This window comes from Bufo gargarizans, chromosome 5, assembly GCF_014858855.1.
Source record: "Bufo gargarizans isolate SCDJY-AF-19 chromosome 5, ASM1485885v1, whole genome shotgun sequence".
Classification (NCBI taxonomy): Eukaryota; Metazoa; Chordata; class Amphibia; order Anura; family Bufonidae; genus Bufo; species Bufo gargarizans.
The window spans coordinates 444,655,486-444,670,150 of record NC_058084.1 but is presented as its reverse complement, the minus strand read 5'-3'; the positions used below and the strand labels follow the sequence as shown (position 1 = coordinate 444,670,150).

The 14,665-nt window shown below is 43.7% G+C and overlaps 1 protein-coding gene across 1 annotated transcript in view; it reads right to left on the bottom strand.

Moving 5' to 3' along the window:
- Window positions 1-14,665, bottom strand: part of KIAA1217 (KIAA1217 ortholog) — a 414,351-nt gene that overhangs the window by 54,730 nt on the left and 344,956 nt on the right.

Here is a 14,665-nt window from a genome sequence, read left to right as displayed (position 1 = left end):
TAGAAATTTCTATTGATGGGGATGAAAAAAATGCAGAATACACATGGAAGGTATCCGTATCGGTCAGTGACCGAAATACGGACACGGTTGTGAGAATGAGGCCTAACTAAGCAAATTTTATTACTCAGGGGTCTATGAAAGGTTGAGTGACACTGACAACCCCTATAGGAGCTGTAATTGCTGGCTGCCACTAATGACTGTAGAGAGAATCAGAAAATTGGAAAGATAGTAACCATTTAAGCTACCTATGAAAACTAACTTTTCACCCAGCTTTGTATAAATCAATAGTACAAACAAACATAAGAAACTTTGTAATATATCTTATCAGTCAGAAATATCTAGTTCTCGTGTTATCAACTGTTTACCTCCCCACTCCTCTTATACTAATTCAGGGATCAGCAACCTTCGGTACTCCAGCTGTTGTGAAACTACAATTCCCAGCATACTCCATTCATTTCTTTGAGAGTTCTGAGAAGAGAAAGTACGCATGCTGGGAGTTGTAGTTTTACAACAGCTGGAGTGCCGGAGGTTTTCTACCCCTGTGCTAATTGGTTGTATATGTCTTAAACCCATCCAGGACGGATCAGCTCTGCTGAAGTATCATATTACACATATCAATACAAGTCTATGGAGAGGGAAGGGGGAAGGAGAGTGCAGAAGCTGAATGAGACACAGACAAAAAGACTGCACAGCTAAATAGGCAGCTTATATCTCAGCACAAGTGCTTTATTCACAACATTACAGCACTTCTCGGTAATGTCCTCCATAATGAGTAAGGAAGGGTTAGGAAGCAGACTCTCCTCTACTTTCTGTGAGCAGTGGATGGGAGCTAGTCTACACCCACATCTCTCTGGGAGAACTGTAAACTAGACATTCAGCAGGCACAGGGGAAAATGGCTAAAGAAATTGCTGGATAAATACAAGTAACATAATGGCCAGAAATATTTTAGTTCCTCATGTACACACACTGTTAATGAAGTGTTTGTTGAAAGGTTAGGTGCACTTTAGGTTCCTCACCATAACACAATGGAGGCTAAAATATAAACCTGTGCATCACCATTTCACCCTCTGCATCAGTGGCATAACTAGAAATTACTGGGTCCCACAGAAACTTTTTGACCCCCCAACTCCTGCGGCTAGTCGGACGAGGCCCAGCAGCCACTCCATCTGTTTCCTACAGTGTCACTGTATATAATGCCATTGTATATTACTGTTGAGGGGGCCCTGACAATAAAATCTTATAGTCCTTCTCCTGGAAGGGCCCCTTCTGATTTCGGGCCCCAAAGCAGCCGCTTCCCCTATAGCTATGCCCCTGCCTTCCATTGTCTTAAAGACTACAAATATGGAACAGAAATAAGAAATTACCCTGTGGGGGAAACATTTTCACAGATTCGCTCATCTTTAGTTGTACCTTTGAGAAAACCGAGAGGGAAGGACCGGATATAACTAAGAAGTGGCATATTAAAGGATAGGCTATCAATATGAGATTTGTGGGGGTCCGACCCCTGGGACCCCCACTGATCAGCTGCTTGAGGAAGCTGCGGAGCTCCAGTGAGCTTTGTGGCCTTCTCTCAGCTTCTCCTGCGAGGTTGAATGGGTTTTCCAAGAATTTGATACTGACGGCCTATGCTCAGAATGGGTCATCAATATCAGATCGACGGGGGTCCGACTCCCGTCACCCCTGCCGATCAGCTGTATGAAGGTCAGTGATGTCACATTCGTTGGTCATATGGCCTAGGCACAGCTCCGACCCATTTAAGTGAATGGGGCTGAGCTGCAATACCAAGCACAGCCGCTATACAATGTTATATTATTTCATGTTCTATAACATCCAAATGACATGTACATATCATATTTGTACTGTGCGACTGCGAGGATTCTCTGGGTAGCGCAGACTGATATCGGAGCCAGACATAAATCTGAAATAGTAGGTTTTTGTATTCTTCTCCTTCTCTCTTTTCATCTGGCGCTTTCCTTTTTCTTTTGTGTTTGATCTTTTGTGTTAATAATGTAACTATTTCAACTATTCCAAAATTTTATTTTTGCTTTGAATTTTAACTTTTACACTGGGGGCGGGGTTAGAGATAGATATAATGTGCAGCAAGTTACTCACATATCGCATTGTAAGGATGCACTGGTGTGATGGCCGTGCCCATATTGCAGGCTGACTGTGTGTAGCCTGCATCGCGGTGTGGACCTATTCACTTCAATGGTTCCACAAGATGTGCGCGCGGAGGCAAGAACCCAGAAGCATGTGGAAACACACGGAAGCCCCTCTGTGTGTGCCTCCATGCCGCAAGAGACAGAGCATCTTTCGCCGCATCTTGTGGATTTGCGAATCCATAGAAGTCAGTGGGGATTTTGCAGATCTGCGGTTTGCTGTCCACAATACGGGCATGGCCGTCACATGTTTGTGTGAATGCAGCTTTATATCGTTTGTATGGTTGGGGGAAAAAAAAACGTATGTCAATCAAGTTCAACCAGAGGAGGGGTGAGGAGGTGGGTGAGGGGGTGGAAGGTTTAAAATTCCGTTATTCTGTTCCGGGGAAGGAACAAAATACTGGCATTGCTGATCACTGTAATGGGATCTGCCAGGTTTCCGGCCATTCTGCTGGGCAAAATACAAGTTGTATTGTGTATAATGGTTATCGCCAGTGTACCATGCAGCACACTTAAAGGGGTTGTCTCATCTCAAGAACCCCTTTATCATGCCTGTATTGAGAAATTCTGCTGGCCATAAATATGCAAGGAAGCCAGGAATGAATTCATATAAAATGGTGAACATGTAATACGTGGAGGTGCCGGGTATGCCAGGGTAAGGGCTGCTCACAGAGGGAGTCCCTTTATCATAGAGATGTCCATATGTCCCAATGAGAATTTTTGAAATGAGATGACACCTTTGTCTTTGCATGTTATGTATACTACCGGAAAAGAGCACACCGGTATCAGAGCAAGGGGAGATGCCACCCGGTATTAATGTGCCACTGCCTCAACATATTCCCTGCTGCAGAACCCAAAAGGGAGTACCACCTTGTGTGATCATTGACTTATCACTACTAGAAGTTTCTATTTTGTTAATCTCAGCTCAATCGCCTTAAAGGGGTTGTCTCACTTCAGAAAATGGCATTTATCATGTACCGAAAGTTAATACAAGGCACTTACTAATGTATTCTGATTGTTCATATTGCTTCCTTTGCTGGCTGGATTCATTTTTCCATCAAATTATACACTGCTCACATCCAGGGGTTAGGACCACCCTGGAATCCAGCAGCGGTGGTCGTGCTTGTACACTATAGGAAAAGGCATCAGCCTCCCTGTACCTAGGATCATGGGAGTGCACATAGGCACGCATGCCCAGCAGATCCCATCCCCAGGACCCCTGAATACAAGCAGTGTAAAATGCAGTGGGAAAATGAATCAAGCCAGCAAAGGAGACAATATGGACAATCACAATACATTAGATTAATACAATTTGCTGAAGTGAGACAGCCCCTTTAATTTTTCCAAATGCTTCATTTTCCAGTAGTGTAGTAAAAGCCCTACATAAATGAACATAGAACTAAGGGTTTGTCTCATCTGAGACATTGCTGGCATATCCCTAGCATATGCCATCAAAGTCCGATAGGTGCAGGTCCCATCTCTAAGACCCGTGCCCATCTTTAAAACCGGACCCCGAAAGTTAAGGTGAGCGCACTGCGCATGCGCAGTGTGCCCTCTATTCATTTCTGTGGGAGTTCTGAAAAAAGCAAGCGTGCTTGGCTATTTTCAAAGGTCCCATAGAAATTAATGGAACATGCACTGCAGCGCAGCCGCCGAGCCATTCGCTTTTATTGGACTGCGAGCTGGCTCAGTTATTTTTGGAACTCCCATAGAAATGAATGGAGGGCGGTCACACGTACACCACTGCTCTCCATTCACTTCGGGTGTCTGGTTCTGGAGATAAGTGTGGGTCCCTGAGTTGGGGTCCGCACCTGTCTAATATTGGTGGCATATCCTGGCAATATGCCACCAATGTCTCAGATGAGACAACCCCTTTAGTCTATTTAAAAAAAAACAAAAAAAAAAACATAACTCAGACTTTTATGCATACATTGATCTGTGTGGACCTGAAGGATCCGCACCTATCTCCAGAACGAAGCCATAGATGTGAGTGGAGAGCAGACGCACATGCACGACTGCCCCTATTCATTTCTATGGAATGGCCCAAAATAGCCGAGCGATGGCCTGGGTATCTCCGGCAGTCCCACAGAAGTCACTCCGCTATTTTCGGAACTACGAAAGAAATGAATGGAGAGCACACTGCGCATGCACAGCTGCTCTCCCTCACTTTTAGGTTTCCGTTCTGGAGATGGGAGCGGGTCATAGAGGTATGCCTAGACATATGCCACCAATGTTTCAGATGGGACAACCCCTTTAACGCTATCTGAGCATTAATGCAAATTAATGTCATACAAATATTTGTCTATTGTCCGTAGAGGCCAGCAGACCCACCCCCGAGGACTACGGCTGTGCAAAAACAGATTGGACAGCTAGGATTTTTTCTTGAAAGGTATTGTTGGTTCAGATATAATCAATACCAAGGGATAGCAACCCCCACATACTGCTTATATATGCACTTTCACCCGAGCTGACTAAGGACATTAGTGGAGATGGTGGTCATTCTACTAGTCAGACAGGAGATGCTTCGTGGGGCAGGTGAAGCCAACTGTAGCCGGCCTTCTTCTCCTTTTCTAGATTTACTATTTGGGTGGAACCATCTGACAAACGAGCCTTGCTGTGTAATGAAGAGTTGTGGTAAAGTGACAAAGGTTTTCAAGCAATGTGTTTACTGTGGGTCACGTTACAATCTAGCTGCCATTCAGAGTCTACGGCCAGATGGCAAATCATTATCTTGTTCCCCCTCTGATTTAACCACTAACTTTGCTAGTGTGACGTTAACCACATGTTCTGAAGCCAAGTCACAGAAAATTACAGGTTCCCATTGTGGTTCTGCAAAGGCAGAGGAGGAACGGGTGAAAAATCTTTGAGAGGCAAAAGGGCGTTCTTTATTGCATGTATTAAAAATAATCTTTAGCTCTACCCCAACGCAGAATACAATGACAGGACGAGATGGAGTCAAACATCCAGCCAAATGTAACAAGATCTTGTGCCAAATCAAAATGTCACATTCTTTAATGACAAATCTTGACACAAAGTCTCAATTCCGGGTTTTGATATCCTGAATACTAGAGAATATTAGTAAAATCACATATATAATAAACTTGAGCAGCTCTAACCATCGATGGTCATTATCTTCACCGGTGGAAGCTTGAAGAAGTCTAAAGAAATGGACTGCAAAGTTCTGGTCAATATTTACATTATAACCAAGAACTGGATGTAAATGACATGTATACATATGTCCCACAACACATCACATGTAACAACTCTTTTCTGAAATCACTGATACGGGGTGGTCCCCGACTTTGAGACATTGACTTCTATATCTTACAACCCACCACCCAAAAACTTTAGCCATCCTTCTCTTAGAATGTGGGTTTCTAATATTTATAAATTCTGTTGAAAATGTGTAAATTGACATACCCAAGCAGATGTCCCTCTTTACCTCCAGCCAGAAATGTCCTTTCCCTCGTCACTCCTTCTTAGTGTACAGCCACATCTATATATATCTATACATCCACAGGTCAGTGTACCAGTCCTTGGGCCATTTTTAGCATGCACTTGTATAGAATTGTGTTTTGCATGTTGCAATTCTCTGCACTGAAGTGGAGACCATCGTGGTGCTCCAGGATTAGGATCTTTTTGCCGTCTGTCATGACACAAGTATAAACTTCATTATGGAACTTTATTCTGTTTTCCGTGGACAGAGCGTTTTCTAAAGTACTTTTAAAACAAGAACTTGGGCCTCTACATTTCCCCAGAAATACTACTAGGTATAAAACAGCAGTTGACTAATGATGGATTTAGATCAGGGGTGCACAACCTGAGGCCCGGGGGCCTCAATACCATTCTGTGTGGCCCCCCAACCATCTGGCAATAGACATGTATGTTTATGTCTTGTGGCTGTTCACATGTATCTTTCATGTATTCTTCCATTAGATGGGAGCACTAGAAGTGTAACTAGACATTTATGGTATATACTGTATGTTCTATATGCCATAAATACAATATTTCAGTTGTATACCACTTAAACTTTTATTTCGGCTCTTGGAATTGGTTCAGGCTGACAATGTGTCCCCCCCAACCAGAAAAGGTTGTGCGCCCCTGATTTAGATGAACCAATCTAAATGTGCCGCCGATCACCCGATGAACAAGCAAAATTATCGTTTCTCAGGTGATCCTGTCGTTTGTGGAGGCACCACCGATGATCGTTTCTGGGCAGCAGATCATTCGTCTAAACAGTGATCTGCTGCCCAGAAATAATGATTCTGTAAGGGTCCATTCACACATCCGTGTGTGTTTTTGCAGATCAATGGATCCGCAAAACAAGTGCCTTCCGTATTTTGCGGACCGCACATCGCCAGCACTATAATAAAATATGCCTAAGCTTGTCTACAATTGCGGACAAGAATAGGACATGTTCTATTTTTTTCGGGAACGGTAATACGGACCCGGAAGTGCGGGTCTGCATTTCCGGATCCGGGCAGCACATCGTGCGGCCCCACATAAATGAATGGGTCCGCAATTCCGTTCCGCAAAATGCGGAACACAATTGCGGACATGTGAATGGACCCTAAGGTGAAGAGCGATCGCAATAGCTGTGAAGGAGATTGTTGCATGTAAATACAGCAGTTTCCTTCACTGAGCGAGCAGCCGACTGTCGGCCCGTGTAACTCTAGTGTAAAAGTGGGTGTCCCAAAATTTAAACCTATTATCTATTCATAGGATAGGAGATAAGTGTCTGGACAGTGGGAGTCTGACCTCTCCACGCTGTCAGTCCTTTACAGATGAACAGAGTGACATCATGTATGTTCAACCACTTGCACCATTCTAGCCCCCCCTCCCCCCATCCGCATGATCAATGGGATCCCAGCAATCAAATCCCTACGATCAGGCATTTATCACCTATCCTGTAAATTTTGGCACAGACTTATTTAAGTCATATTTTTATCAACTTGCTAGGAATTGAGCTTTAATGAGTGTTTAGGAGGTCAGAAGATCAGAGATAAGAGCCACATATGAGCCGTCAGATGACTGGATTCAAAGTAAACAGACAGCTTGCAAACAGACTGATTATTAGCCCTTGTAGCTCGTTAAACGACTGAACCTTTTTAATGAAGGTCGATTTAAAAAAATATTTTTAGTCCAAGATGAGTAAAATGCAATAAAAAAAAGTCCCAAGAGTGTCCATAGCCTTTAAAATAAATAAATAAATACAAATTATACAAAGTCATCTTTTTCCATAAAACTATATATCAATCTGCTCAGCTCCTCCTGCTCTATAATGTGCTGCCTGCAGATCAGACACCATGACAGGTTCCCTTCAAGCTGTTGTCTGATTTGGTTTTAACCTTGACAAGGGATCAGTCAGAAGAGAGGAGACCGGAAGTGACAGGAAGTGACATTTATTATACTCATCCTGTTTGTCAAAACCATTGTTTCTAATGTTAATCATCATGTAAACATTTCTAAGGCATAACGAGCTATTTACCAGATGGAAGGAACCTACAAAAAATGTATTCAGTGAAATCACATGGCTCTACGCTTGCAGAAAACGTCGTCATCTGAGCGTCTAGCTCATGGCAGGGATTGTACTGCTAGAGGTCCTTGTAATAAATATAGATCGCTCTGTACGTAAATGAAGTCTAATTAAAATTCAGTACAAGCCTCGAAGGTCTGCTGCCAGCCACCCGAGCGACAATCAGATAGTCAGGAGAATATCATTGATGTGACTTTGAAGACTGATGACAGTGCTGTGCGACAACAGGTGCAAAGGCAAGAACGGTCTACGTCTGTAAAAACTAGGCTCCCTCCATGCTTATCGATTTCAGATATGACAATCCAAGGGGGGATTTATCCAGCCCTGCTCTCCAGAATTCTGGCTCCAAAAAAGTTGCAAAAATAGGGGTTTTTGTAACTTTTTGGGCAAAAAAATGTTGCATCACTTTTCATTGAACTGGTGAGAAAGTGGACGCGGTTAGCCTGTTGGTCCAATTTATCAACTGCGACTTTTTAAAAAGTGGCTAAAATTGTCTCAGTATCACTCCAGTAAAAATGTAATATGATAAATAACCGCGGAGCCCCAGTTATGGGTCTTCAACACAGTGAAAGCCAGATATCCCTCAAAGGAAGGAAAACCAAGCAAAGGGGTGTCCCCATTACAGAGATCACCAAATCCACCATATTAAGTGGCCCCTATGTCAAGATCCTGCTCTTTTACAAGCTTTAAGGATGTGACGGGGAAGACCTAAGCCAGTTATCCAACCACAGACAGCTGTTTCGGGGTGTTGCCCCTCATCAGTGTGGAGTAGGATTCTGGCTAACCTGGAGAAATGCTTTGGAGACTACTCAAACAAAACAATAGCTGACCTTAGGGAGACCAGCTACAGAGCGGGATCTTGACATAGGGGCCACTTAATATGGTGGATTTGGTGATCTCTGTAATGGGGACACCCCTTTGCTCGGTTTTCCTTCCTTTGAGGGATATCTGGCTTTCACTGTGTTGAAGACCCATAACTGGGCTCCACGGTTATTTTGCATATTACTGTTTCCCAGGGATCTTTGCACTTTGGATTGCTGTGTTGAGACTCTTAAATGAGGCTCCACAGTGTTTTCTGTAGCTGGTCTCCCTAAGATCAGCCATTGTTTTGTTTGAGTAGTCTCCAAGGCATTGCTCCCGGTTAGCCACAATCCTACTCTACACTGATGAGGGGCAACACCCTGAAACAGCTGTCTGTGGATGGATAACTGGCTTAGGTCTTCCCCGTCACATCCTTAAAGCTTGTAAAAGAGCAGGATCTTGACATAGGGGCCACTTAATATGGTGGATTTGGTGATCTCTGTAATGGGGACACCCCTTTGCTTGGTTTTCTATCCTTTGAGGGATATCTGGCTTTCTTTGTGTTGAAGACCCATAACTGGGCTCCACGGTTATTTTGCATATTACTGTTTCCCAGGGAGCTTTGCACTTTGGATTGCTGTGTTGAGACTCTTAAATGAGGCTCCACAGTGTTTTCTGTAGCTGGTCTCCCTAAGATCACCTATTGTTTTGTTCCAGTAAAAATGGGGCATAGAAATGTTAGTCTTAAAGATGCAACAAATGTATCAAACGTCCTGCAACATTCGATAAATTTGCAGAATATTGTGGCAAAGCAGACTCCTGCTAAACTGACTTTAAAACAATGTCTCCCATGATACATCTCCCTCCTAATGAGAACGCCCCTAGGAGCAATTTATTAAATGGTTTTTTTATCAAGATTAGGAAGAAGGGACTACTTTTCTTCCAGCAACAGTGCCTCCCTTGTATACAGGAGGTGACCGGTATTGCAACTCGGCTCTATTCCTATAAGGCAGGGATCAGCAACCTCCGGCACTCCAGCTGTTGTGAAACTACAACTCCCAGCATGCTCCACTCACTTCTATGGGAGTTCTGAGAACAGCCAAGCAAGTGTGCATGCTGGGAGTTGCAGTTTGACCACATCTGGAGTGCCGAAGGTTGCTGACCCCTGCTATAAGGGCTCAGTGCACACGACAGTATGTATTTTGCCGTCCGCAAAAAATACGGATGATTTCTGTGTGCATACAGAGTAATTAAAAAAATCTGCAAAAATAATGGAACGGACATGTAAATAAAATGCGTTCCTGTGCATGAGCCCTAACTGAGAAAGAGCTGACGTATCAGACGTAGTCCATGGCACTATTTCTGGGAAAATAGCAAAACTCTTTAAAAAAAAAAAAACTGTCTTTTAAAAAATGGAACAGAAGTAGAAGTTGAAACTCAGTTAATCCGGGGAAGTATTAAAAACACGAAGTGATGCAAGAGTCCAAAGTTCTTTAGGAGGAGCAAACAATGATTTACGTAACACGTCATACTAGAATGATGACATTCACAGCCCTCTGGATGACAGCATTCCAGGAATATGTATACAATATATCAATCGGCACTGCGGGAAATAGAGTGGCGGTGCGTGTGTCCCAGGGCAGGCGTCCCATGTAGATAAAAGGAAAAAAGGACCGGCACTCGCTGTTAGTATATAATCTTGTGATTTATTGTCACAGCCCATTGACGCGTTTCGGCATACTCTCTGCCTTTATTAAACTGTCAGCCTGATAAAGGCAGAGAGTATGCCGAAACGCGTCATTGGGATGTGACAATAAATCAGAAGATTATATACTAAAAGCGAGTGCCGGTCCTTTTTTCCTTTTATCAGCATTCCAGGATAGTCAGGAGTAGTGTTGAGCGCGAATATTTGAATTACGAATATTTAACGCGAATATCTCAACTTCAAGAATTCGCAAATATTTCGAATATAGTGGTATATATTCGTTTTTCGAATATTCAGAATTTATTTTTTTGACTCGGAAAATCGGCAATGTAATGATCGCGTAATATGCGAATATTACGAGATCAATACAGGCGTGGGTCAAAAAGGAATATATAGCACTATATTCGATATAGTGCTATATATTAGTTTTTTAGAATATTCGTAATTTTTTTCCATCTGAAGTTATGATTCCTCCCTGCTTAAGTTACTTGTCAAGCAATTAAAGCAGGGAGGAATCATGACTTCAGATGAAAAAAAAGGACGAATATTCTAGAAAAAAATATATGGTACTATATTTAATACAGTGCTATATATTGTTTTTTTAGAATATTCGTCAATGACAAATATTAAAAAAATTGAATATATAGTACTATATTCGATCAGTACATTGCAGATTTTTGGAGTAAAAAAAATGTAGAATATAATGAATATTCGAATTTGCGAATATTCGCCGAATATTCTACAACATATTTGCAAAATATCGCAAATTCAGATATGACCCCTGCCGCTCATCACTAGTCAGGAGACTAGGGTGAAAGACAACTGTCCAGTTAAATACAGCTCCTTTCCCATCTGCGTTTTTAAATCCGGCAGGCTGTTCCGCCATAGCCAGATACTGCCATCCTCCGCCGGACCCCACTGACTATATTGGGATACGACAGGGATCTGGACATTTTCCAGGCGGACAAAAATCAGTGCATGCACCAGTGTTTGTCTTGCATAAGGTCTATGTCCGGTAAAGTCCAGCGAGTTTTCACGTCTCTGTCCTTCTGTCCAATAACGTTCACTCTTTAAAGAGGACTCGTCACCTCTCCTGACATGTCAGTTTTAATAAATCGTTGTGTTTCGCATGAACTAAGTATTCTGAAGCATTTATTTTATTATACCGGCTAGAAAGATACAACTGGGTGTTACCAGTTGGGGGGTGGCACTGCATAGTCTAAGACGGTCCAATCAGTGTTGTCAGAGTCAGGGCTCATGCACACGGCCGTTGCCATATTGCGGCCCGCATACAGCGGGTCCGCAATACACGGGCACCGGCCGTCTGCGCCCCGCATCACGGATGCGGACCCATTCACTTGAATGGGTCCACAATCCGGGAGATGTGGTGCCGTGCGGGAAGGAGGCATGGATCGGAAGCACTATGGAGTGCTTCCGTGGGTTTTCTGTCCGTGCCTCCGCAACGCAAAAAAGTAGTGCATTCACTACTTTTTTGCGGTTTGGATCATCGGATGCAGATCGTTGACCCCATTCAAGTGATTGGGCCCACGATCCGCATGCGGTGGTCCCACGGACAGTGACCGTGCATGGTCGTGTGCATGAGCCTCCAGACTGAGCAGAGACACAGACCCAACCTGTAACACTCAGTTGTACCTTTAGTCCTAAACTTCTAGCAGGAATACTAGAGGAATAACACAACAGAGTTATAAGAAAAGATGCTCCATGTTAGTTATTGCATGAGAAATGCAAGTAGTTACTAAACCAGACACTTCAGGTGCTCTTTAAAGGGGTATTCTCAGCTTTATCATTTATAAAATACTGCATCCAAAGCGAGTTGTGAGCGGCTCCCATGGAGATCGCTGGGGGGCAATTGTGGCCACTCTATTACTCACTGAAGACAAAAGAGGGTAAGGGATGCTCATCCTCTTTTGCATTTTGCGCTGTTTGACCAAAAGTGGGCTTTCACTTAAATAGGTTGTAAAAATTAGAAAAAAATGTCAACTTTCTTCCAAAAACAGCAGCCACACTGTCTCCAGGTTGTGAGCGGTAACTGCAATTCAGCCCTTTTCATTTTAATGGAGCTGAGCTGCAATACCAGACACAACCCATGTACAGGTGTGGCGCCGTTTCCAGAAAAAAAAGCCCTGTTTTTGTACAACCCCATTTTCGTTCATTTCTAGGGCACCTTGTTTATATCTGAAACAGTTTTTTTTCCCCCTTTGTCCTTGTACTTTAAAAACATTCATCCATCCAGCGTCACCGCAATATCACTCCAAAAGCGGTGATTGCTCACTTGATCGCCTGGCGCTAGCTACAAAGCAGATAAGATGCGGTGATTGCAGAAGAGAAATGACAGGGCTTACGGAGTGAAATAAGTCTAATTTGCTTGTTGCTGTATTATTCTCATCGCTATCATTACGCTTCTTTTGTCCTCGCTCAGCTCCCATGTGAATGTGTACGATGCCTCGGAGAGAGGCGGCTCGCACCACACAAGCCGCAGTACACACACCGTAGCGCAGCAGGTGACTGTTCATGTAATGACCCTTATTTTCTGCCTTGGTGGTGACTACAGGTATATTTAGGACAAGCCCCTGCAATTTTAACTGCTCCAGAAATATTGCTCTCAAACTTTTACTTTTCTTAAAGCGCCTTCAGGATTCTGTGCTGGCTTCATACCTACCTTAACCTAGGGCTGCTATGGGGCCCTTGGAGAGCAGGGGCCCTGGCCTGGTTGGTCCCCTCCCCTTTGTTACCGTGTAGGACTCTCCTCTCCAGAGAAGCTGCATCGTTAGCAAGCAAGGAGGTTGGGAAGAGGCTCAAGGGCGACTGAAAAGAGGTGAAGGAGGAAACAAGCACTGGGTCCTGTCTGGCAAAACTTACACCATAATGGAGGTCCCTTTTTTAAGGGGTTTTCCAGGAATGCAATTCTTATGACCTGTCTTCAGGATAGGTCATCAATATCTGATCGGCGCGGGTCTGACTCCAGCACCACCCCCGATCAGCTGTTTGAGGAGGCCTCCTTACAGCCTAGCGCAGCGCCGTACATTGGATAGCGGCTGTGCTCGGTATCGCAGCTCAATCCCATTCACTTGAATGGGACTGAGCTGCACCTAGGCCGATGAACGTGATGTCACCGGCCTAGGGAGAGCTAGCAGTGCTCAGTGGAGTGCTGTGGCCTCTTCAAACAGCTGATCAGCGGGGGTCCTAGGAGTCAGACCCCCATGGATCTGATACTGATGACCTAACTCGAGCATAGGTTAAAACCCTTTTATTCTTTGCTATAGGAATCCCTGTATAGTGGCCTGTAAGACAGCATATCATGGTGTTGTCTCTTTACCCCAATTCTAGAATCCACAAACATCTCCTCCTCAAAGGCCCAAGTCGATGCTCCTCGGTCCCAATAATAAATGTATAAAAGAGCATCCCAAATATCAAGGGGTAAGTGATCTATTGTGCTATTTTTTCAGGGATGCAACCTCTTGGCCTTCTTATAGTTTCACCCTTGTCCCTCCGCACCATTGGGCATGCAATACACAACCTGTTAAGCGCCAATGATTTCAGGTGGCAACATGGGGGGGGGAGGGAAATGTTAATTCTGTTATAGGACCATCATACCATTTTGCACACCCATACTATGAAGCAGAACAAGTGCTAAGGAACTGCCATAACATATTGTGCGTGGGTCACGGGTCCATTTTAGGTCCCTATATCTTAAAGGATACGTGTCAACGGATAAGACTTCTACAAAAGCCCTATCAAGCAGTAAGTAGAAGGATCTATTGTGAACACCAGCCAGTGCCCCGAAGTTACAATTAGGGGGTAATGAACTTACTGCATTAACGCACTCCATCTGGAGTGAAATCAAATAGTTAAAGGCTAAATTAAGTTATATGTCTATCAAAAAGTTTTGCAGTCGGAGGAAGTAATTATAGCACTCGGAAAGATTTTCGTGGAAACAAAAAAAAAAAAAAACATTATGGTTGTAGCAAAAACATCTTGGCTTGTATATATTGCTCTGAAGGTCGTGACCACAGGCATTTAGTATCTATTGCAGCCTAGATCGAAAGCTGCCTGTATCCAGGTTTGAGAAGCCTTGTAGGACGCTTTTCCCTCATCCTTCCCATGTGCAATGCATTGTCCATGTGCAATAAAAATAGCCCATTCTTAGCATTAATTGATTTGTCACATTTCTCCCCGATGCTGAAGCTGCACTGTCTCACTTTCCACATTAATACCCCGGCTTTCTCTGATATAAAGCAGACGGCCTGTTTAATAAGCTGCTGTAGTCACCGGTAACTCACATTTCAAAGTCTACGAGAGACTTTAACGAAGGACTGGATTCAGGTTGAATGCTCAATTTCCGCACATTGGCTATTTTCAGGCCAACCAACTTATATATGGCCGTGGTCCAAGCCTGATGTATGAAGTGAAAAATTCCCCTGACGCAGCTATAAAGAACTGAC